Source organism: Neopelma chrysocephalum, unplaced genomic scaffold (genome assembly GCF_003984885.1).
Source record: "Neopelma chrysocephalum unplaced genomic scaffold, ASM398488v2 Primary Assembly neopelma1_81, whole genome shotgun sequence".
Taxonomy (NCBI): Eukaryota; Metazoa; Chordata; class Aves; order Passeriformes; family Pipridae; genus Neopelma; species Neopelma chrysocephalum.
Window position 1 is genome coordinate 352,674 of NW_020897743.1, and position 25,802 is coordinate 378,475.

The following is a 25,802-nucleotide window of genomic DNA, read 5'->3' on the forward strand; positions in this document are numbered from 1 at the left end:
TCCTATAAAATATGAAAAATCCCTATAGATAAAGCAAATATAACCAAAACTCAGTTCCTCTGTTGAAAATTACATTCACTGAGACAAGGTGATAGTTAATTACATGAGAAAATATATGCCAAAAAATGGATTTTCCATTTAATTTGGAGAAAATTTCTACTTGGTGCATGTTCATTTAGACTAATAAACAGCCTTTTTAAAAAGAAAACAAAGAAGGAAGAGTAAAATAACTACATTTATGGTCAAAAAGAAAAAACCTGATGTTTAGAGGAGCTGATTGTACCTGTAAAATTAATCTTAAAGTATGGGCATGGGACAAGACTAAAGATATTTAAGGATGTATTACCTGGCTTTTCCCAATGTTTCCAAAAAGATTAAATTCTCATGAAAAAGTCATTGAAACAAGAAACATGTTCAGTGCAAACAAAGATGGAAAAGGAGTCACCTTCCTCCTTGGGACAGCTCCAATTCTTCTTTAGCTGAAGTTATATCAGGTATTTATCAATATATTTATGCAGGATGTGGTTTATCCAACCAGTCAGCAAAGAGTAAATGTGCAGCTTGATTTTGAGAATTACACACAGGGCAAAACTTCACTAAAGAAACAATATAATCCCTCCTGACCTTGCCCTGAGACCAATCCCACTGCCAACCAACTGGGATCACAAAGGATTTTGCACTAAAAATACCTTAGAGGTGGTGAGGTTATAGTTCATGGAGATCCCAAACTCCCTGCAGTGTTAAACTGTATAAATCCAGAGTAAATGTTGCCTCACATTTGGACTGCACACGGAGCTGCAGCATCCATGCCTATCTTGATGGTTTTTAATGCTGAGAAGGGTTCCCATCGTGCTGTGAAGTCTCATTTTGGCTCTGCAAGACCTGCCCTTTAGCCTTGGAAACTGAATTTTAGATGGCCAAAAACATGCCACGAACATCCAAGCACACAGAGGTAACAACCCCCTCAGTTTCCAAATATTTCTTCGATTCAAACCACAAAGAAAGAGATAAGAAGTACCTTTATATAGGAAATTATTCATAGAAATCACACTCTAAGCGGGAGGAAACGCTAAATTCAAGAAATAAATTAGTCATTTATAATATGCACTCAGATCTAGCCTGAGATGTGCTATTAACTCATTTTAAGCTGCAAAACTCCAGGGATAAAAGCCACATTTTCCATGCTGGGACCTGCACAGGCAGATTTAAAGCCCATTAATGGTGTTCACCAAGCACCAGCACTGTGAGATGGCCTCTCTGAGCCCAGTCTGAGACTTGACAGAGCACATCCCATCTGTCTGAGGTCCTGCTTACAGCAGGGAGCAGTTATCAGGCTACAGAACAGCCAAATTAAAAGCTCAATTTAAAACAGGGCACGTAAAAAGTAGTGAGGAGTCCTTTCCCTGCCCGGAGATCCCTGTTTTCCCAAGAGATGGGTTCTAAGGAGCCATTGTGTATTATTTTCTGCTGGTCAATGAGCCAGTTCCCGAGCTGTCTGCAGTGGGACACAGCCTGGGGACAGATCTGCAGTGGAGTAACTCAGCCCTGCTGGCCGTGTCCGAGAGCATCGCTCGGGGAACATCACCCAGGGAACATCACCCAGGGAACACAGGGAGCTCAGGAAGCTTCATTTCATGGCATGAAAAAAAAATGATGACAAGAAATCTGCCTTTCCAACGTCAACAAACAGGTGAGAGGGAACAGATCTACAAACTTTGGGGTCATTTCAATGACACAAATCTGCTTGTTTGACAACACAAAGCTGGGGGTTGTCTCTGAGGAGAATGTAGAGAGGGGAAGGCACTGGAACAAGTTGCCCAGAGGAGTTGTGGGTGCCCCATCCCTGGAAGTGTTGCTTGGAGAAACTTTGTCTAGTGGAAGGTGTCCCTGCCCATGGCAGGGGATGGAAGAAGATGATTTTTAAGGTCCTTTCCAACACAAACCATCCTGTGATTCCATGATTTACATTTTTGACCTTGGACTGGCTACAAGATGAAGTTGAAATGACAATTACAAGATGAAGTTGAAACGGCTGTTTACATTGAACCTTTTTTTTCAGATCTGTTTGATTATTAAAAGTAATCATAGAACCATAGAATGGTTTGGGTGTGAAGGGACCTTAAAGATCATCTGATATTGGTATGCAGTGGGAATATTCACAAAAAGAGCTGAGTTCTGCCCTATTATTATCTTGGTAAAATATTTTTTTATTTTCTTAAAGCTGCATATGTTGATCCTCGCAATACCTTACAAATAATGCATTTATCTACCATTTAAATCACACATTATAATTTATAGGTTAGTTATTTTATTTTGGTGTCAATCAAAACGGGAAGCTGTATGAAAGAGCTTAGATTCAGAGAAAGATTTTTCATGGTAAGCTTTAATAAACTCATGATGACATTATAAGAGCTATCACAGAAAAACCTGCCATCTAATAATAAGCTTGTTCCTGTTTATTTAAACGTTCCACCTTGTACATGTTTGTAAGAAGTTAATCATTACAGCAGAGTTAAATCTACAGAAACAGGTGAGTGTGCTCTGGCTCAAACCTGCAGCACTGAGCTCTGCCTAACCTGTGAGAAGTGGGTTTGAGATTTCAGCCCTTTCTATGGCAGAATCCAACATCCTTCTGCAGATGTGTGTGATGTTTTGCCCAAATAACTCCTGTGTGAGGCAGGGTGGAGATGACCATCCAAGCCCTGTCCTCCCACAGCCCTGTCCAGCCTGACCTGGAATGTTCCCAGGGATGGGCCATCTAACACCTCTCTGAGCAGCCTGTTCTGGTGTTTTACCACCCTCACTGCAAAGTAATTTCCTCCTAAGCCTGTCTTGCCCTTACTCCACCAGGCTGGAAGCTCCGGTGGCTTCCAGTGGTCCCTGGAACACCCCCATGAGATGGTGGAGGTCCTGCAAGGCAGCCACCTGCTCTCCTGCACTCCACAAACTAAATTACATTCCAAATGTATTCATCAAAGCCATTCCTGAGGAAACAGCTCTTCCAACACCATGAACCCCAAAACATACCCATGTTCTCTGATCCCAGGGGAGCACAGTCATCCTGGCTGCTCCTCTTGCAGAGGCCAGGACAAAGCAGAGACATCGACTCCCCTCTGCCTGCTGTCTGTGCCACAGTGGTCAAACACTGACACTCCTTCCTGCCTCCCAGGCACATGGCAGAGCTCTGGAGCTGTTGATAAATGAGATTTCAGGACAGGCCATGTTACATCCCAGATATTTGTACTGGTAGTGCCGTGTCCCGCTGTGCTCCAGCCAACCACGGCCATATGGACCAGTGGGAGCACCACTGGCTACATGTGCTGGTGGCCCTCAGGTCAGAACTGGCAGCAGCACTGCCCAGGCTCCCTCCACGTGCCCAGAGCCACCCCCATAAATCACATACTGCAACATGTCTCCAGCAGTCTGGAATCCATCCAGCTGGACCACGGGCATGGATCATCCACCTCTAGGCACTGTGGTGGAGGGCAACGGCAGCACGAGGTGCCAAATGCTCTCTGTGAGAAAAGGATGTTCTCTGTGGGAATGGGATGTTCCCTGTGGGAATGGGACACCTTTGGAGCAGTGCAGGGCACCAGCCCAAATCACCTCAAGACCTAAACAACCCCTGGTCTTTCCACCACCCTGTAGAGAAATGAGTCCACCTCCACTGGTATCAGCATTTCTGCATAGAGGTGGAAAGCAAAATTTCCTCTTTCAAAGAAGAAACCCCCTCTCACACCCCCCTCTTCCAGCATTTTTTCCCTGTCCAGAGCAAATTGGTGTTGTTTTCCTGCAGAAAGGAGCAGGTCAGCCTGTCTGGTTCAGAAATATCATTTGCCTCCTTCCCCCTACTCTTTGGTTTCTGCCACCACTAAACATACAAATAAATCAAGATATGATCTGCTAACATATTCAAAAGGATGTTTGGCCAGAATATCTTTTTTTTTAGCTTCAAACATCAATTTCATTCCGTAATGAATACATATTCTGTCTCATAACATTTCATTTTTCATACATTTAGCAAAATTGCTTAACTGATACTATTTTTCCCCCAAACAGCTTTATTCCTACACTAAAAACATGCAAATCAAAGCCTTGCACTCTTATATAATGTGCAGAATTCCCTACTGTTGGTTCAATCGCTAAATTATAAAATATTCATAATAACTATTTTTTTACAGTATTAATTTAGTATCTTGCCTGTTTTATGAAAATCACATGAAGATACAAGGACAGGGTTTTACAGGCCCCTATATTTCCATTTTTCTTTGCTTGCCTCTCCAGAGGGGACCCTCCCCAGCACCCACCACGTGCTCCACACGCCGAGAGCCTTATCGGAGACGCCGAGGCACATCCAGCCTCACTTCCTAAGCTTAATGCCCTTTGCAATTCTTGTCTGAGCAGTTGTTAGCTGAAGACAAGACGACTTATTTCTATTCATTCCCTGCATAATCCACCTCATGAATTCACACCTCACCTACCGCACATTCAAGGGCCCAGAAACACACAATATTTCCTACTGTGTGTTTTAAACCCACATCCTCCTGGAGACACGATAAGAGCTTAATAGCTTTGACACTGCTCTGTTTTCATATTCATGCATAAGTTATGGATACAGCAACAGATCAGCACTTCTTTGTGCTTGGCAGTGGCTCTGCTTCGCTGCCTTAAACTGTCTGAGTCAAGGCCACGTTTTAATGCCATAGACGCCCCATTCAATACCAGTGTGACCACATTTTAAAAGCCACCCTGTACCACTTCATTGCCGCAGATGTCCTTTACATCTGGCAAAGGGCCGTTTCTCTGCATGTCAACAGTAATTCAGTTTAACAGCTGTCTCTTTTGACAAGCTTAGTGTCAGACTCTAAAATGACAGGGTGACAGTTTTCCTTTTCTTTAACAGAACGTAGTGCAAATTAACCGTTTGAGTGCGGGATTGCCCGGCACCTCCCCAGTGCGGTTTGCAGAGTCAATGGAACAGGATTAGGAATTGTTGTATTAACAACCGAAAAGGAAAACCTGTAGGGCCTAACGCTGCCCTGGACCTGAGATTTTTACCTGAAGTCTGGGTTTCAGCACCCAGAAAATCTTAAATTGAGTTGAAATCGATGTCAGAGGTAAATGTTGGGAATTTGCGAACTGAAATGGGAAGTGATTTTCCTGAATTGCATGAAGACACAGGAGAATTTTCCACACAATTACAGAATCACAGAACACGCTGAGTTGGAAGGGACCCGTGGGATCATCGAGTCCAACCCCACAGGACCATCTCCAAGAGTCACACCATGTGCCCGAGAGCATCACCATTTGTTAGTGCAGCAATTACAGGTACCCTGAGTCTCAGCTTTCCAACAGCACTTAGTACACAAAGGTTTTCCACAAATTTCAGGCACGCAAAAGCAGCTTAGTGTAATTTCTGTAGGACTACAGCTATGCCTGAGATAATACTGTACATCCTAATGACTGAAACCTTTAGCACAAAAACCAGCTTGTGGACAGGAACAAAGTGCCACCGTGATTTACGACCCGCAGCAAATGCTACAAAGACACTGCTTTCACCTGGTGCAAGAGTGAGGTTCATGAGGCTGTATTAGGCTGACATAAAAATGAATTTAAAAATATAAACATTACACTACATGTATTTAAACCATGTGCTGATATAAGTTGTAAACTGAGCCACCTCCTTGTGTCCGTGTTCTACCAGGGCTAAGCAGTAAGGACAAAGGTTGCCTCCCTGATTCAGTTCTTGGCCAACCTCAAATAACTGCAGTGGGACTTTACTCCAGTTCACATAATTTATATTATTTTAGAGAATTTTGAAAGCCTTTCTGTTGTTTGTTCCTGGGTAAACAGTTACAGCTAAAGCACTACAAAAAAAAAAAAAGGTTGAAAGGAGGGTACAGACAATTTAAATACCTTTACTAATTGCTTTTGTTTGCTTTGTCAGAAGGATGAAATTTTCTACACAAAACACTGGCACAGGTTGCCCAGAAAGGTGGTAGATGGAGGATCCCTGGAGACATTTGAGGTCAGGTTGGATGAGTCTCTGAGCAACCTGATCTAGTGGAAGGTGTCCCTGCTCCTGGCAAGGGGTTGGATCAGATGGCCTTTTGAGGTCCTTTCCAGCCCAAACCATTGTGTGATAAATATTTGTATGTGCTGCCCCTCACTGTAACATCTGGGCACCTCATGATGTTTAGAAAGACTCACACTCAAATGGCTGTGACTCTCTGTGACAGCCATGCTCACCTAGAGCAGCTGAAATGGAGACTTCTCATTTCTCAGTCTCAAAGTACAGCCAAGCTCTTCCTCTTTTATTCAGTCCTTTTTACCACAGAATTGGTCATGTCCTCAGAATCCTTCCCTGTGAGGGTGGGGAGGCCCTGGCACAGGTTGCCCAGAGAAGCTGTGGCTGCCCCTGGATCCCTGGAAGTGTCCAAGGCCAGGTTGGACAGGGCTTGGAGCAACCTGGGCTAGTGGAAGGATCCCTGCCCATGGCAGGAGTGGTACTGCATGAGCTTTAAGGTCCCTTCCAACCCAAACCATTCTGGCATTCTAAGCAGTCACTTATTCTCCACCACGTCTCTCATAGAGCAAAACTTGTGTGTCCCTGTGCTGCAGGAGCTGGGACAGAGATGCTGAAGGTGCCACCTCCCTCCTGACTCCTTTCTTACCCACACTCCCCATCTGTTCATTTCCATATCCTGGGAATTCATACTTCCATAGCCAGAGGTGACTCTCTGCAAAGGGAACATATCGCTGGTGTTTTATTAATATCTCATGAAGCTCAGTTAAGCTGCAAACACATTTTTAGCACAACACCAGCCCCATGGGAGCGTTCAGGTCCCTGGGTTTGGAAGGGTAGGTCGCTATTATCGCACTTACAGCTCAGCTCCACAAAACACATAGAATAATTTAAAATATTTAACCATCATAAAATGTATCAGAGACCTGAAACACTAATAATTCTATAAAGTTAAGCTGAACAGAGTACTATTCAGCTGTAAATTTTATGGCTACCCTCTCCACCTCTTATGAAGTGTGAAAAGAGGCTTCATATCTGTCAGTCTTTGCTCAGAAATGACTTTCGCTGATTACTTAAACTTTCGTTAAATAAGCTTTGCACAAGCTGTAAAAACAGAACACAGTAGGGAAAAAATTGGCTCTCTTTTAAAAGTGCTGTAAAGTCTCTTTTTGAATGAGTAATTAGAAATGTGTAAACTCTTTTATGGATATGTGAGAAGCGCACACAAAAAAAATTTGACATTCCATGCAAGTATTTCTGTGTGCTATCAAATTTCATTGTATTTCACAGAGACCCAAACTATACAGGCCCAAAATACACATACATTAGTGGACAAGGGTTATTTGCCAAGAAGGAATTTACATACAGTACAAGTAAAACATCCTAATTTAAATCTACGACAATGGATACTCACATTCTTAAAGAGAAATCAGAGCTGTTTGTCTTTCCACTCATATTTATACAGATTGCAAAGCTGTCGACAGAGCACGATTTGAGCTGGGCCTTTCCAACTGCTTACTGTTGTTTTCATTGCCATAGTCAGATATCTTTTCTGTATCAGTAACTGAGCTGAGATGAAGAGGTTCTGATATCCCAAAGCCATGCAGGAACACAGAGCCCGGGTGGTCAGGCAGGGAGTGGGCACTGAGGGATCCCGAGTCCCTCATTCACTTGAAAACTCCCCAAACCCCCTGGTTAAACCAACACACTTGGCCATTTTCATTTCAAACACACACCCAAACTGTCCATCCCCAAACCACGCTCTGCAGGTGCTCTGCAACCCCCTCACACCTTCATTTTTTGGGTTGCTCTCCCTCCCCTTAAAACTCGCACTATTTGTGCTGAAAACTTGCTTTGAGTTGGAGCCTCACAATGAGCTCCACGGCGGGGGGGGAGAGCATCTCATCTTGAAAGAAGTGAAAGCAAGCTGGAGCTGAGGGGAGATGGTGGTACCCTGTGTGATTTCCCATCTCCCTGGGAGAGGGGACAGGGCATCTCGGGGACACGGGGCTGGGAGGTGTCCCCCCTCCAAAGTGGTAGGATGTTTGCTGGCAGAGCCGGGGGATGTCCCGCTGTGCACACGTACTGTGCACTATAAATAGTAATGTCTTCCATGCTCCTCTCCACGGAAAAAATCCACAGGAGGGGAAATAGTCTCAAATCTGTGTCGTTTTCCAGGCAAGCAGAGCCAGGCTCATTCCCTCCTCGGCGGGGAAGCCGTAGGTAGGGGGTACTCACCCCCAACCCTGTGGAGTCAGGAAAAAACAGGTCCCAGCTGATGATTCTGGGGGGAAGAGCTGCCCCACCACCCACTCCCCAAACCTCTGGTGCCAGCATGTCCCGTAGCCCTTTGCCTTCCCCCTCCATGAGCAAATTCAGCCCCTCTCTGAGGAAGATGATGGTCACTGAGAAAGGCTTGGGGGTGATATGAGCAGGTGGCATTAACTGCTCCCCACAGCGCTGTGGTGGTCCCTGTGAAAGGTTTAGGTGATGACACTGATGGTCACTGTGAAAGGTTTAGGGGGTGACATAAGCAGGTGGCATTAACTGCTCCCCAAAGCATCCCAGCCAGATGCTGCTCCCACTCTGAATCCCACAGATTTCCAGCATGGAAATGCTGCTGAGGACTCCCAAGGAGAGCAAAGAGCCCCTCGGTGTACTCTCCCTTAAAAGATATCAGCAAAATACCTCTGCAGTGAAGTTAGTACTGCCTTTATTATTATTATTTTAATCACCCAGAGAGTGATTTAGAGCCCACCTGCAAAGTGCAATAATCCTGTGGGTAGCAGAGATGCCACCTCTCCTGCTCCCCACCGCACTGCTCCGAGCCAGTTCCCTGGCACAGCATTCCCAGGCACGACCTGGTGCCAAGGCTGTTACAAAACCAACCACGGTGCGAATGTTTCCGAGGAGAGGAACAAAAGTATGAGAAAGGAAAAGGCTTCACACATCTTTAGTGTGGAGAATGTACTTAGTGCTCCCAGAATCTATTAGATGGGGTGATCCAGGCAATTTATTGTTTTGTCAATACCTTTTATTTTGATTTAATAACTTACAAACCCTCCGGTCTATCTGTAGCGCAGCCTCAACTTTCTTTACACAACCCCACTTAACTCCCAAACACTTTCACTTTCAGGTCAAATCTCTGTCATATTGATAAATGGGTCTATTTAAATTTTTATCACCCAAGAATTCTCTCTGGTGTCTTTTTCACTATCAGATTTCACGCCCAAAATAACAGGATACTTATTATTTTTTGTTATCCACTGCACACACGAAAAGAGCGGCTGCAGAAAGCACAGATGTGGGGAAACATCTGTAATTTGTCTCATTCCTACAGATATTTCATACAGAGGGAGGTACAATATTTTCAAGAATAATGTGTGAAAATAAGGGGAGGAAAAGCCCAATATGGGATATATCCACTAACTTCAGTCTGCCCTGTGCTAACAAATAAACAACTCCAAGTATTTTACCTCCTGAGTCATTAAGCTGGGCATGATATAGAGGCCCTGAGCAGTTTAATCTGATTTGGCTGACTGTTGCTTCATTAAGCAAACTAAGAAAAACTGCTGCAAAGTCAACAAATTTTTAGGTGTTATTATTATTATAAATAATCACCTGGTTTTCCTGGCAATAGTCAGGATCAAAAAATATAATCCTTATAGCCCTAAGTAGGCTATGGATATGTTTAACCTCTCCTTTAAATGGTATTAAATGCTGAACGCTGTGGCTACTGTAAAGATAGTAAAAACAGATACTGCAGGAACAGAGCAGTGTTTAACGACAAGTTACAAAGAGTTCTACTGAAAGAAAAGCAAGAGCAAAAAGGTTAAATAAACAGAAACCACAGTGCCTCCCATCTTTCTTACATTAACGTTCTATAAAGGAAAATTTCCGCTCTCCGTGATTTGATTTCCCCGATCTGTGCATTAAATATTTACTTCCAACTATAAACTTATAGGAGATGCAAACAAAAACTCATTTGCATTATTAATGATGCAAGAAATGTGATGCTTAGTCCCCTAAGATTCGTAATAAAGGAGGAAATGTTAGAGATTTACTTTCTTTTTCATTTTAAAAGGCAAGTTAAAAAGATAAAACTTATTTAATTAACAGAGAGTCTATTTATGAATTAGTTGTTTCTGCCAGCAAGAATGTTTAAAAAAAAAAAAACTGTCTGAAATGAGGCTGAGACTACAAAGAGTCCATTTTCAGCTTGGGAGTCTCAAGGGAAAAATCAAAGGGTTTCTTTCTTTCAACAGTTTGGGTGAGATGATATTTTGAGATGTTGACAGCTGCCAAACTGCAGCACCAGTGAAGAACTACCAAATTGAAATCATTTTTATCTTTTTGAATTTTCCTCAATATTCAGCTCAACTTCCTTTCACAGCTCACCACTGACATTTCTACTTGGTTAAAAGGGGTTTTTTCCTCCTCCTTCAATGCTCATGTTGACTGCTCATGGACCCTCTCTCTTCTAAAATCAACCACAGATAATAGAGAACCATTATTACTACTTTTAGTAGTGCTTCCATCACAGTAATGCATTAATTGCAATCCTTTTCTTCTGTATGTGCCCAATGCTGAACCAAATTTTAATGGTTCATCATCTTAATCATCTCTATCACACAGAACGTTCTCACTCTGTTTGCTTACAAGACACTAATAAAACAGAATTAACAGTCTTTAATAACCAAAGCAGAATTAAAAACCAACATTTAAAAATTGTCTTCTACTTTTCTGACAGAAGCTGTTTATAAGATTCAAAGCAAGCCAGCCTTTAGTTAATATACTAATAATTATAGTAATGATAATTAATAGTAATAACAATAAACAACACTTTCCAGCTCCTACTAGTCTCCATTTTCCATTTTCCTGGTAATTCCTGTTTCCACTGCTAAAGCCACTCCTCCTTTTCTAACCCCTTCTTCTCTATTGGTTCCATGACCTGCCTTGTGGTGGTTTCTCCTCTGCTTCAGGCACCTGCCCATGTGTCCTCTTCAAGCCTCTTCCCTCACAGACAATCAGTCTGGGCTTTTTTGTCTTCATCACATGTTCATTAAACAAATCAAAGTTGAGCAAACCCTTTCCTCTTATTACTCAGGCTTTCAGCCTCAGCAACAGCCTTTCTTTGTCTTCCTTGCCTGTTTCTGCCTCCCCCAGCCTCCCCTCTTGCTGTCACATCTGTGTCTTGAAGAAGATACCTCTTTATTCTTCCTCCAAGCCACCATTTCTTTCCAAACTTGTCCTCTGAGGTCTGTCCCAGGTGTCCCTCTGTCCTGTCCCCTGCTTCCCCCAAGGAATAGGGACCATTCCTTGATGGATCTCTGGTGGCTCCTGTCTCATTTGGGTTTGCTCTCACCAAAACCAGCTCAGGCAACACCAGAGTAAGCAAGTCAAGAGGCACTTCCTTATAAGACAAAAACCCCCAACTTTATGTTTGATTAAAAAATAATTCAAGAACAGAGGTTCAAATATTGGTCACTGCAGACACTGAATATCTTTGAAAACAGTTTTCTTATGAATTATCATGAGAGCTTAATGTCCTGCAAAGATAGTAGTGAGAGAGAGAATAATATCCCCTGCTGTACTCACAGATCTGTTCCAATCAGTGACCCAAGGACTAATTCACAGTTATATGATGAATTAGAATGGATCTATATAATTTTTTTAAGTTTGTTAGTGCAGGAGGCAGCACATAACTATTTTGGAAGATTTCCTGTCAACACGGAAAGAAAAATATTCTTCCCTTTCAAGGAGACCTTTCCATACCTTTAGGCTCCTCAACTAAGACACAATACACAAAGTCTTCCTTAACTCTGAAAATAAGACAGATATGTATACAAAGATTACTAATTCAGTGTTTTTAGGATTAATAAGATGATGTAGAAGCCCTGCCATGGCCAGCACAGGGCAGAACACGGCCATCAGGTCCCAACACTCAACATCAGTGGGACTCAAAGAAGAGTTGTGTCACCTCCTGTTAATCCCCTGCCCCAACTCTGGACATTTGCATTTGAAAACAGTATCTGTCACTCCCACAAACCAGGTATTGGTATTTTTTTTTTCTGTTTGAACCTGAATGAAAAAAAAAAACCTGAATCCCCGGGTGTCTGACATCAAAGTCTGGGAGAAGGGAACTACTGGGATGGTGTTCCAGCATTAACACACCACTAGAAAGGAAGAGCAGATGGGCAGTGGGGAAGCAAATCCTGTTGAAATATGATTAAGTGACACTGAAGATAAGGAAAACCATGAAAACTAAAGGGCAGGTAAGGAGATTTTAAGTGCAATATAAAAGGGGATTTGTGGCATGTGTAATTCTTCCTTTAAATGTTTATTAAACATGGAATTTTTTACCTCTCAATTATAGTTACAGATAATTTTGTTTCTGTCCCTGCTCTTTCCAAAAATCAGTGAAAGCTGAAGGTGTTTGACACTTTTGTATCTACTATATGTTTATGTTTTATTCTCACTCACAAAATGCATTTCCAACCAAAGAGGAAAACAGGAGGCATGAAGGGAAGAACGTGCCATAAATATCTCCAGCATTCCGAGAAAATAAGCTCAGGGTTTCATTGCAACCACACTCCAAATCAAGCTTTATCCATCACTATTTATGACCAGGCAAGCCTGGCTTCTGATCATCTTGTTTCTTCCCTGTCTTTTGCCAAAGTAGAAAACCTTCTGTAAGTATTATGGGATTGAGAAACCTTAATTTTATATCCTTTTAAATTATTTGTGCTGATGCAATCGTTGCATATTTCAATAAATTACTAATTGTGGGCGAATCCTCATTCTTAGCACTAACAGAAATAGGTTTTATTCTCACATCTCTGCACATGCCCACGTCCACCAAACCCAGCCCTCGCTGTGCCAGGTTCCTTTGAAGATCCTTTACAGACCTAAGATGGAACATCCAGCCCTCCTGCTTCCCAGCGGGACAACCTGCTCCAGAGGTGGCCTTTCATCTTGTGTGGTGGTGTTTCAGCTCAGCATTTCACTATTTGTTGTGCCTCCCAGAGAAGAAGATTTAATTGACTCTTTAAATTCAATGGGATCCCTGGTGAAGGGGGAAGACAGGGAAGAAGCAAGCAAGGGATGGATGGAGAGAGAGAGGAAATGCCTCCTGCCTGTTTTATGGCCAATCCTATGTATTTTACTGTAATTTTCCACAATCCTAAATCTAATGGGCTCCTCAAACCCCTCTGAGATGTGCTGCTGCCTCTGCTCCAGCACAAACCTGGGATGAAGAGGGAGAGGGAAAGGCACAGGAGGGAAAGGTGTGCACAGACCCGGCACTCCAGAGGAGACCTTCATACCAACTCTGCCAAACTGACATTGCTCCCAGCTAAACATGCATCATCCTCTGGATAGAAAATCTGCATTTATTTTTACTTTGCAGTGGAAATCCTGGCTCATGCCTGTGGCTGGGACTGGGCACGTGTGGTGTGTGCTCATCTAGTATTGCTTGTGGCCAGTTAGAAAAATCATACAATCCACCGCAGGTTTAAAACATAATTTGAACCTGCCAAGTCTCATAACTTCCAAGAAGGCAAATTCACCCTAAAGAGGATGGTTTCCACTTACTAGGGTTTATATTCAGATCGCTGGCACACGGGCTTGCCACCAAAGAAGCCTTTTATGCAAGCACATAATCAACGGAAGCCTTCCCTTTCACTGCGGTTGGGTTTAATGTGATAATGAATATTCCAGTGTCAGCTCTGGGTAAACGGATGGGGTTTCACCTCAGATTCCCTCCTTTGAATCTCTCACACAGGCACACACTTGCTGAGTGGTAAATAATTCAGCAGCACCAGCAGAAGGACACCTGAGCTGCATTCCCCAGGCGGGCGGATCTGCCTCGCTCGTGTTCTGCCCCGTGTCCCTGCTCTTGTAAACACCATCCCTGGAAAGGCTTTATTACCTATTTATATCTGTGCCTTGCAGAGGAGAACACGTGGAAAAATGCATGGCTTCAGCAGGCTGCCTCTGGAAAAACCTCCTCGGGGTCATGGTCACCACGAAGGTCCACGGTCCACCATGCAGGGAGGTTTGGTGGAGTGTCCTGGATTCCAGAGCCAGGAGGAATGCACCTTCCCTAATTAGCAGCATTTATTTTCATTATAAAGTTAGCAGAACTACAGCTGATATTTCACATTCATTTGAGAGCCTCTCTGCAGTTTGGAAACATTCCCCCAGCCCATGTGAGGCGAATTTTTTCCTGCTCATTTTGCAGCCATGGAACACGAATTAATGTTCCTGTGAAACCCTTCCCAGATTCCCCTGCCTGTGTCCCCACATTTAACCCTCATTACCTCACGAGGGCTGCCTGGGGGAGCAACTTTCCAACATAATTGTGGGGGATCTGCTATTTCTTTGGGCTTTTCACCCGTTTTCCAGTCACTGGTTGATGTTTTTCCTCTCCTTTTTGCCCGTTTCAAGTTTCCACTCCGACACCAAATGCTTTCCCCTTTTCCTACCGCTGTTAACACGAGGCAGATCAAACAAACACAAAAGTGTTTTCTCAAAAAATAATCATTAAGCAGATCATGGAGTTTAGTTCCAGTGACAGCTGAATATTTGTTTCATTAATAAGTCATTTGCAATTAATTCCTGGAGTCATTTCTAAAAGAACATTGTGATGTTTCCATGGTTTTAAAGTGGCAAGGCACGAGTCATTCTTTGACAAAATTTCTGTACAAAGTGCTCATAGGCATCCACTGGAAAAATCCAACCTCCAAGGAGGAGTGTCCCTGTGAGGTGGGAATGTGGCTCCCAGTAGTGGGGAGGCACCTCCACACAATATGCAAATAACTGCAGCATTTAGGGGTTGAATTTTAGGTGTATTGGTGCTCGTGCTGCTCCACTCAAATTATTTGTATGGGAATTATTATATTAAGGGGTTTTTTTCCCATTTAAGGCTCATAAACAACTCTCCTCTGTGCTGGAAAAATAAAATAAATCTCCAATACAAACGGTTCAATTTACCTCTTTTCAGTCAAAAGCTGGATAAATAAGTGATTGCTATCCTGCCATATAAAAGCAAAGATGCTCCAGCTCAGAAAGGTTCCTGAGGCTCTAAAAATCACACCAGGAATGAGGGGCCATCCCTCCACTGGCTGAGCATCTTTCCCTGGAGATCCAAGGGGCTCCATCCTCAAGCCTACCAAGGTCACCTTCTGCTTGGGATGGAACAGGCACCATCTGCACTGGTGTTTCATTAAGAGTTAAATAACAATTTACCACCTTTCACAATGTTCTTTCTAACCTTAAAACCGGCACAATTTGGGTATAAATAACACAGGAAAGTGTCTCTAATCCCGGGCACCACTTCCACTCGAAGTCCCAAGTCCTGATACATGGCCAGCAAAGATTAAGGACATTTCTAAGCTATAGAAACAATTACAATTGTTGCCATATCACCTTCTCAATAACCTTCTCCCAAAATTACAGGTTAGAGAGTTGTCTGTGATCATTAAGTGCCTGGAGGAGAAGCACATCACCAAAGCAACAAACCTCTAATCAAGGGAGTGGGAGCAGAGCAGAAGAGCAAAATAACTCTTTAAAAAGCAAGTTGCAAGAGGGTTGCTTTTTTTTCTAAAAATCAAAATCTTATTTGGCACATATAGTTACCACCCCACAGCAGCAAAATTAAAACGCTGGAAAAAGTGAACACCATAAATTTCTGCCTACTTGGGAATGTAATTTGCTGGAATTACACTTTTAGAGGGAAGTGCTTACAGGTTTTCATATTCAGCAGCAAGAGGAGTAATTATATTAATGAACTGACACAGCTCTGAAGTGAAACAATAGAGAGCTGGTAAAAAAAAAAATCAAATGTTTAGTTTTCAATTTAAAATTAAGACAAAATATTTTTAAAAACTTAAAAATGCCCAATTTCCAGCTATTCTAATAGAGATTAATAGATAGCTAAATTGAGGTCTGGAAAGCAAAGTTCTAGACCTGCTTATGAAAATCTTTACGTGGAAAGGTTTTCAATTTTTCAGAAAAATCAGGTCGAAAATAATCTCTTAAATATTACAGCAATACCATACCTTATGAGCTAAAAAATAATAAAGTTGGGTAGGAGAACCTATAAATTATCTGGTAAGAAAAAAATAGAAATAATCAGCTATTTTGCACCTTCCTTCAAAACACTGTGAGTTACACAACTATTTCCACGAGAAGGTGGGACTTTGCCTTGAAAGCAATTTGCAACCTATTGGTTTGATCCAGTTTCCACTGAAGTGAAAAGATTACCATTAAATTCAGTGAAAGCTGGATTAGACTCTGTTCAGATTCACAGTGGGAAAAAAAACCCTAATGATTATTTATGCCAGAAATTCCAGTGTAAAAAGCAAAATCGGCACAAATGTGTTGAAGAATTTGAAGAGAAAAATGAGCACAGTTGATATAAAATATGACTCCACTAAAAATTAGAGGATTACTAATTGCTCTGAATACGTTTATAGAGAAGCTATAGATGTAATTTAATGGCACAAATATACTTTGAAATCCAATTATAGCAACAGAGCAGTGATTATAGAGTTGCATGAAGAGTTAAAATAAAATATGATACCAGATAAATGGGTATATTAGAAAGGCACTATTAGATTTTCTTGCATTTATCCACTGAGTGCCACCAGGCCTCTGAGCCAGGAACAAATAGGAGGAAAAAATAGCAGAGAAAGATTGAGTTTTCTTGCTAAATATAGTCAAAAACAACTGAGATATTTCTACTAAAAAAGATATAAATTTAGAGATACCAGTTACCAATACGTGATTTATACAAGAGATCAAAATAGTGAGTCTTATTCACAGTCCTGCTGTTCCAGATTCTCAACTTTTGTAAGCACTAAACCAGAAAAGAAGGAAAACTTGAAAAGGATTTACTGCAGAAAGTTGAAAGATCTCGGAGAAAACACAATATACCAATAAAAGGCCAATTATTGCAACCATCAATATCCAGCAGTGGGCTATCAGGGAAAAGATATGCAGATTCCATTAGGAAAAAATACGGCCATGTCTGTCCTCTGGCATAACAACATCACTTATAAATGGCAAGAGGGACCCTCACTTTATTTGTAGGTTTAAATAATAATTTGATACTTTACCCATTATGTCAAGAAATCAAGATTTAGAGGAAACAAATAAATGTCCCTTTCTGATTTAAACCTAAAATAAGTCACTTCTTGCTCTGCTTTCTCTTGTCCTTGAAATTCACATTGACTTAAAGTATATATATTTATAGTACATACCAGGTTTGCCAACTTTTGAAACCCAAGAAAAATATTCACCAATTGCCAGAAACTTGTTTAAATCTCTTCCATCCTTACCTGTTTTTGACATTCAAACTTAAACCAGGCCCAACTTGCAAGAGGTTTTGGTGAGAATTCCTCTCTGGTGAATTGGGAAAACCTTCTTTGGGAGGTTCCCCATTAATAAACACCTGCATTTAGCCCTATTTAGCAGTTTGTCCCTATTTTCCAATCACAGGGAGAGGGTTGGTAAAGGTTTCAATTTGTAAGGTCACACAGATTGCTCCCCAGGTACGAGCTGGATTATTAGCATAATAAAAAAGTGGGGGGGAAGAATGAAAATAACCCCTAAAAATCGTCTTTTATTCTGCTTTTGCTGCAGTACTACAAAGACAAACAGAAACATTCATATGCTCAGCTCTGCCTTGGCCAAGCAAATCTCATAAATGTCTGAATTTCCCATTATGGCCATGATTTCTAGAGGGAGATGAAATCTTTACCTCTCTCTAAATTGATGGGAGTCTCCCTCCTCCCTTCAGATGCCAGAATATGGAAGTAGAAGACTCTCCCTCTGAAGGCTGTATTTTATAATACTCTGATGAGATGCCTTTTGATTTAGGGTTGGCATGAAGGGAGAAAAAAACCCCGTTGTAGTCTGCCAGCTCATCTAACCCAACTTTAATCACTGGCTGTGGAGACAGCTCTATCTGAGCCAGTCATCTAAAATCCCTTTAAAGTCAATGGGGAGAAATAGATGTTTTTAGGATGCAATTAATTGATTGGAAGGAAGAGGGATCTATCACATATGGAAAAGAATTATGGCCCAGAGGGTTCTGCTTTTCCTCATTTACTTCAGAGGAGTTCACACATCTGCATTTTCACAGTCATCCAGTACAGGTGAGAAGAATGTCCCCCAATCACTATCAACAAATCTCTCTTGTTTTGTTTTTTTTTCATCTGTTTTACTGTTTCTTTTCCCCTCTGTTCCTACTCTGAGTCTCTCCCGGGACATCAGTTCAATTTTTGCATTACAAGCCCATTAACCCCCTCAAGGAAATGGGTTCATCCATCTGATGGAAATGAAAACTTTTGGATCTTACATGAGTGCTCACCTGGGCCAGAAGAGCAGATCCATCAGGTTTAAAAAACACATTAATGGATAGTTTAGTGCCAATTGCCACTGAAATATTCAGAATAGGACAGATAACAAAACACTTCCTACAGTTGTACCTCTCTCCCAAGGACCTCTGGGCCCTTCAGCTCCCAGGGCTCTACATCATGTCCCAAATGTACCAGAAAATTATGATTACACACAGTCTGAGGAGCTGGGGTGATTATTTTCATGGAAACAAAGAAAAATATTCCCCCTCAAGAAGACATGGCATATCTGTCCCCTTGAACACGCAGCAAACGTAAGGGGGAGGAAAACTGATAACTGCAGATTTGCCTTCATCAGTGAGATCCAAAGAAGTCGAGTTGAAACAAGTTTGGCCAGACCTGAACATCGCAGAGCCCCCCAAAAACCCCTTTCTTTTCCCAAGGCACGGCCCTGTGCAATTTTGTTCTGCTCTCACAAGCGGGTGAACCTATTTCCTCTCACCCACCAAAGAGCCACCATTGTGCTGGAGGACTTTGAGGAATCTGCTGCTCACTCTGACATAAGGGAGTAGGTTTTGTTTCATGTTTGCCTTGTGCTGGGACATTCATCTTCAAAGGGCCCCGCTCGCAACCGGGGAGCCTTAGAAGCAGATCAGGGGCAATTCAAAGAGCTGTGCACGGAGCAGGAGGGGGCTCCTGTTCAAAGCTGCAGCCTCGAATCTGCCACAGAAGAGCAGATTCAAACCCAAAGAGGTCACTTCACCTGCCTGTAGTGGGATCTCGTATTCAGAAGACTCCAGCTAAAAAATAAGGGGTATTTAGGCAGCGTGACAAGTGAAACCCTCGAGCGATGCTCTTCCTCTCTCTCCCTCACACGCAGACATGGACAGAGCAATGGCTCCTTTAGAAAAAAAAACCCAAAACTGTAGGAGACATAATGGCCTCCAGAAAACTTACTCACAGATCAGCTCCATCTGTAGCATCCTCCTGGTCTGAGCACAAAAGTTCCCAACGAGCTGGAGCACCGCAGACCTCTGTTCAAACTGCCTGGAACAGGGAAACTGCAATCAGCAGTTGCTCAACACATGAGAGAGTGGCAAAAACACTGATTTCTTTCAATTACCCAGGTTAATGCAATCTAGAGGAAATATTCTGTTTGGCTCAGAAATTACCTGTTCTCTCTGGTCAGACCTGGGAGCCCTTGGACAACAAAAGGATTCTGCTTGGATGGGCACTGTCTAAACACAGAGTAATACAGAGTTGCTTTCCCCAGAATTCAGCCTTTGCACAGGAAATACAGGAAAGTAGAGATGAAAATACTGTTCTCTTCAATTTATACTTGGAGAACTGAGACAAGGGGAGATGCAGGTTCATGTACAAGCAGATCTACAAATGTTTAATATCTTTGATGAGGTAAAGAAAATCAGAAAAGGATTTTTAAGAGAAGCAGAAGCATAATAATCTTGCAGATTATCTGCAGTGCCTTTGTATCAGGCACCTGACGTTTTTAAAAACAATTCAGATTAAATTTTTGTCACACCTGATTTTTTGAGGGATGTATCAGCTCTGCATCTGCAAGGGAGTCTCATTTTGCTACTGGGAGAGGGCAGTTGCATCTCTGGGATTTGATCCCTTTTCCCTGGGTTAGCAGAGGTTCTCCCTCCTCCCACTGCCATCACACACCTGATGTGGCCACTTCCCTCCTCCTTCAAACGTCCACTGCCACAGATACAAATCTCTGGACACAGTTTCTACCTCCTGTATCAATTCTTCAGTCTCAACTGTCTTCAAGGACACTTTTTCTTTTTTTTTTTGAATACTAGATTAAAATGCACATGATCCTGCATTGCTTTGTCACACTCCCCTTATTTATATTATATTTTTATTAAAAGCTTTAAAGCCTTGGGGCCAGTCTGTGTCTGAATGGTACTTCACAGATATGGTTGCATTACTCCCCATATCATTATTATTTTGATTTTTATTAGAAGTACCTGGGTTTGTTTTTCTTTTAGCCTCAATTTAAACATCCCCTCCATTGCCATGCTCATTTTGCTGCAGTGCTGACTGAGGTGTTTCAGGTTCGTGGTGCTCCCTCCAAGTTTGATTTATAACAGCAGGCCAAGATGGATGAAACTTTATATCTGATTCCACTTCTTATGTGACATTTGTGGTTTTTTCACATTTTCCTACTTAGCAAATATATTATTCCTTTAAAGCACCTGATCAAATATACTGGAATGGGGGAGACAATGCTAAAATTTAATTTAATTGTAAAATTAAGCTCATGCTGCATAAACACAGGTACAGCCTCCTTTGGACAAGGCATCTCCCAGGAAAAGCCAAGCATTTTGAGACCCTTCCATACAAGACAGCTGGAACACACACTGTGCTGTACAACCTGCTCTCAGATGGTTTCAAACCCTGTTTTTGCACAGTGTTTCCTTTTGTCCATATTTTATTCTCCCTTGTGCTGCCCTGGCAGTGACCTCACCTGGAGCAAGAGGCTGCAAGGCCCCGTAGCTCTTCACAGAAAGAGCAATTGGTTTGTTCCCCAAATGTTTCCCAGGTTGTAAAACAGCATAAAAGTACAAATGAGGAGCCTTATGATATTTTTCTTCCTGCTGTGTGCAATCAAGCCAGAAAGTATCCCTGACTCCCACAGAACCTGCAAATTACCTCGGCATACCTGACCCACCAGCAGCAACACAGCATTAGGACTATTTTCCCCCACTGATTCTTCTCCTGCTGAGCTCCTCCACGGGTCTGGGATGCTCCCTGCTTGCACACTGCCTGGTTTGAAACAAAAATCCAAAACGTGAGTGAAATACTAAACCTTTGCCAGCAAAATATGGGAATTATTTCCAAAGAACTTCACGTCACTTTACATAGTGCACAATTGACCCCATATATCTGCAACTTCAGTCTGAAACTGAAGTAGATTCAACACAGCCAAGAAATAATCACAGAGAGCATTTTGGATTCAGCCAAGGATGAAGTAAGGCACTCTATTTTCAACAAAGCAAGCTGAGGCCACTGTTCACTACGTTCAACCACATCAATTATACAGAGTTTTACTGGAAAAAGGATTAAAAAGTACAAAGGTAAAACAAACAGCGCTGCTGCAGTGTCCAGTAGGATGAAACAACTCCCTTAGACAGTAGGTATGATTACAGAAATGCTAAAAGAAGAAGGGAAGGAGGAATGGAAGGAAGGATTTCATGGACCTTGAGCAGACTCACTGCGACAGTGACATAAAGCCGGGGCACTGCAGCACACACAGTTTGGAATTCAGCCCCCACATCCCTCGTGTCACTGCCAGCACTCACGTCTGAACTCCCTATTTCTGTATTTCCTCTTTGCCTCTAGCCAGGGATTTCCATTATTTCATCAATGTAAAGTTTTAGATAATGTTGTGTTTCCTGAAGTCTCTTCCAGCTGTGTGTCTCCCGCCCCAGATCATCGCAAACTATTTACTTCACTTCTATCCACACTTTCATTTCCAGGATCTGCTCCATCGAGCTCCATGTTCCTTAAAACTTTGATATTGAGTTCTTCATATGCCTAATTTGGGCTTAATTCCAGGCTGGGGTAAATCGTTACAACTCGGATGGAGTCAATAGGAGCGCAGTGACTTACATCAGCTTTGTGTCAGTAAATACTGACAAGATTGATCTCAAACTTTTTCAGAACAAAAGATTTTCGAAGATGGATTAAACAACATAAATGCTGAGCTGTTTTGCTAGACTGCAAATGGCATAACACAAGCTTTGTGTGACATCTCTGAATTATCCCTTCGTGGTAATGTTGACATTACATGGTATTGACTCATGGAAGAAGCTTAAATACCCTTTTAAGTTTTCAAGACTCTTTGACAAAGCACTATTTCATTAACAAAATGTTAGTGGAATCCAGGAAGCTTGACTCTACAGTACAGCCTGCTGCTTTCAAGAAGCTCTGACCGAGGGATGTGACTGCACAGAGCAATGTAATTCTTATTTTTAGGACAACAGAAAAGGAAGCAGGGCACTCATTGGTTGAGGGAGGAGGACCCAAGGGTACTTCCACAGTGCTCCACTGAAGGGCTACCACACCTTCTGCTGGAGAAGGTCAAAATAGCACAAATTAGAAAATACATCACACAGGATAAACTGGGAGAGACAGCAGTGTTGGTGTTTGCTTGGAGATAAGGCTTCTTGCTCATGAAAAGGAGAAAGACATGGAAAGCATTCCAGAGGGAATACCTGATCTGGGATCAGGTTTGGGAAAGGGTAATTATGTACCTACAGCTAAAATGATTGGTTGTAAGTACCCTGCTAATCAAAGAATCATAGGATCATCTAGGTTAGAAAAGACTTCTAAGATCATTTAGTCCAACTGTTAATGACACAAATGGCTCTTAGATAAGTACAGGGTTTATAATTGATGGGTTTACTGCTAGCAACAGTAAACCCCTTGGCTTTCAGGTTCTTGATCTGACCCAGAGAAGGGACTTGATGGAGAGAAAGAGGCAGCACAAGTGGCCCAGGTGTCCCATGTCACCATCAGGATGATGGGGGGAAACCCCTCTGTAGGGAGTCAGTAACACACAAGAGATGGGTTTGCACCTCAGAACCTTTCCCCTGTGCAGAGCAGAGAGCAGGTTCCCCTCCCTCCTCTGGAGAGCAATAGATTGTTTGTGAACAACCACCCACAAATCTTTTCCCCAGTAACTCACAAATATTTACAACACTCCCTGCTCAGGACTGTGACATGGCCCCAGCACCTTTCCAACACTGAACTCCGGAGACACCACTTGTAAGTCAAATGAAAGGTGACAGACCTTCTCAAGAGGGAAGTTTTATCACACCTTGAATAGTTAAATTTTCAAACTTAAGTTTTTCTGCTGATCTCTAGATCTGCAGCTGCTTTATGTAATAAGGAAAGTCGTTATTAACCAAAGAGATTGGAAGGGATGGGCAGGGAAGTACTAAAACCTCTGTCCATTTGCCTGCTTTCTGCCTTTGACAGCATTTTGTGTGCCAACAGCTTCCACATTTCCTCCTCTGTAGATCATTTCATCTGTTCTGTGGACTCACGTAAAGCAACAAGTGGAAGAAAATAATGTAAAAAAAAAGGACTGAAAAACTCAGCACTTAAAAGCAACACTTGACTGAGGTGCTCAAGGGCCACTTTGCTACCTGAAACCACTCCTTTAATTTTTTTGGTTATTTACATTTTGAATTGATGAAATCCACAGCAGCAAAGATAACTTTGCCTGACTGCCCAGTAGAAGCCATGATGAGAAGCTGTCTGGAAGGGGGGAAGGTCTCCGAGATACATTTTTATTCATCCATGAAATATAAATAAATAAACAAGAGAGCCACATACACAAATAAGAGACTCAATCAAACATGGCAGAGCTGTGAAACACATCTGCAGTCAGGCACTGGAGACTGGATTAAAGGGTGGAGTGACCAGGTGTTAATGAGCCAGGAGTGAGGGAGCCCCATGGCACTGCCCTCCACGCCTGCCATCACCTCCAGCACTGATGGGATCGAGACCAAGGATGAAGAAGGGAGATGGAGATCCTCTGACATGTCTGAATGATGGACAAAAGGCTTGTTCCCTGGCTGAAAACAGGCATTTTTGGTGCAATAGCAAAACTTCACACACATCTACCCAACTCCTACATAACCAAAAAGTGATGCTGATGTCACTACTGCAACCAGGTTAATGCTCTTCTTAACAGCCCTTTGCCCTCTTGGGTTTGTTTGCTTTAATTCCCTGTGCCTTGAGAGGTGAACAACAGCCACGGTTTTAATTGCAGGCTGATCCCCCAAAGAGAAGACAAACACCCCTGTAGAAGGGATGAAAGATTTTGTGCCAGCAGATGATTCATCTTTCCAAATACCTGGCTGCTCTCAAAAGGAGAGGAGGAAAACTGCACTGCCTCAAGGGTCTTGGCTGCCAAGGAGCTGCCAAGGAGCTGCAAATCCTCTGCTCAGGGGATTTGCTCCAGCACAAGGCAATCCCACCTCTCTGTTTCCCACTGAAACACAAGAGGAAAGTGCCTGGAGCACACACTTGACAGGCAAACCAGGCCCTTGTCTGTCCTCCAGAATCCTTCCACTGAGAGAGTGTCCTCAAAAACTTGGCGTAACTAAGCTGAAAATCAAAGACTGAGGCTCTTCAAGCCTAACCAAATGAAGTCCTGAAGGTTTTCTGGGGTACTAATGGCCATCCCAGAGCTCAACCTCCACACAGGATGAGTGCAACCTATGAGTAGAGGATCTCAGGTGAGATTTCAGGGTTCCATCTTCCTAAGGGTATGGAAATTCAGTAACCTAATAAAAGAGAAAGGGAGAACACATGGATCATTCCTCAATAATCCATTCCTGAATAATACTGTAGGTTTCAGTATAAAACAATCTGAAGGACTTACAGAAAAATCCAAATTCAAGGGAAATCTGGGAAGAAAGACATTTTGATCTTGACTGCAAAGTGTGGCCCTCACTCAAGGACACTGAACTTTGTGGTCTCCCTGGGGTCACGAATTTTCCACATGAATTAACAGACACCCATTGAGCTGCAGGAGCAAGCAGGATTTTTCTCCTGGCTGAAGATCTGCCCCTCGACATCCACATCCCACTGCCGGGAAAGCATCTCCCACCCTCCAGATAGCGCTGGTCAGAGCCCTCTGTGAATAACCACTTTATAATGTGAGACACTTACTGTGCACTGGGTCACTGGTAGCAGGGTTGAGAAAGGGACATTCACATCTAAAATCACAAATCTCCATAGTCAACGCTGGAAAAATGAGCTCTGTCTCAAAGGCTCTTACAGACCCAGGAGGAGGAACACGCTCAAAGAACAGATTGCTGCAGTTTGTTAGCAAAGGTTAGGGAAAGCTGGAAACCTTAAGGTCTTGCAAATCAATCTGTGCATTGCACAGCTTCTCCCCTTCCAAAGCTGAGACAAATGCAGATTGTGTTTGTCGTGCTTGCAGAACAACCTGCAATCAAAATCTCTCGCTCTCGCTGGAACAAGACGACAACACTCCGGAGACACAAAGACAACTGGAAGGCAGAAGTTCTGCAGAAGGAGCGTTTTGCTTCTAAAACTCCACTTCATCCCCCTCGTGATCACACAGATTTCTGTCGGTTCTTTACACTTGTACCCGTTATCTGTCTTCAGCTGCCACATTGAAGCACGATTGCTGTGATTATAAATTTAAAAAAAAAAAAACACTTAAAAAAAGGTCCAAACTAACTCAACAACATTTGCAACCGCATTTACATAAAACTCACTGGACACAACTGGCACTGCACAGTAGGATTTTTCTTTCCCACTCCTAGGAAGGAGTTGAGTTGAGCCAAGCTTAGCTGAGCTGAGCCGTCGCCCACCCTCCTTCCTGCCCTTGAAGTGCCTCTCCCCCG

At 42.6% G+C, this 25,802-nt stretch overlaps 1 long non-coding RNA gene across 8 annotated transcripts in view; it reads right to left on the reverse strand.

Annotated features, from left to right (window-relative positions):
• Positions 1-25,802, reverse strand: part of LOC113971049 — an 86,346-nt gene that overhangs the window by 15,250 nt on the left and 45,294 nt on the right. For 7 of the 8 annotated variants that reach the window (XR_003535421.1, XR_003535418.1, XR_003535419.1 and 4 more), the window contains 2 exons: positions 21,074-21,177; positions 19,345-19,434 (listed from right to left, as the gene is read on the reverse strand). This is a non-coding gene — a long non-coding RNA (uncharacterized LOC113971049). The remainder of the gene's footprint in view (positions 1-19,344; positions 19,435-21,073; positions 21,178-25,802) is intronic. The other variant, XR_003535420.1, reaches the window with a different exon arrangement.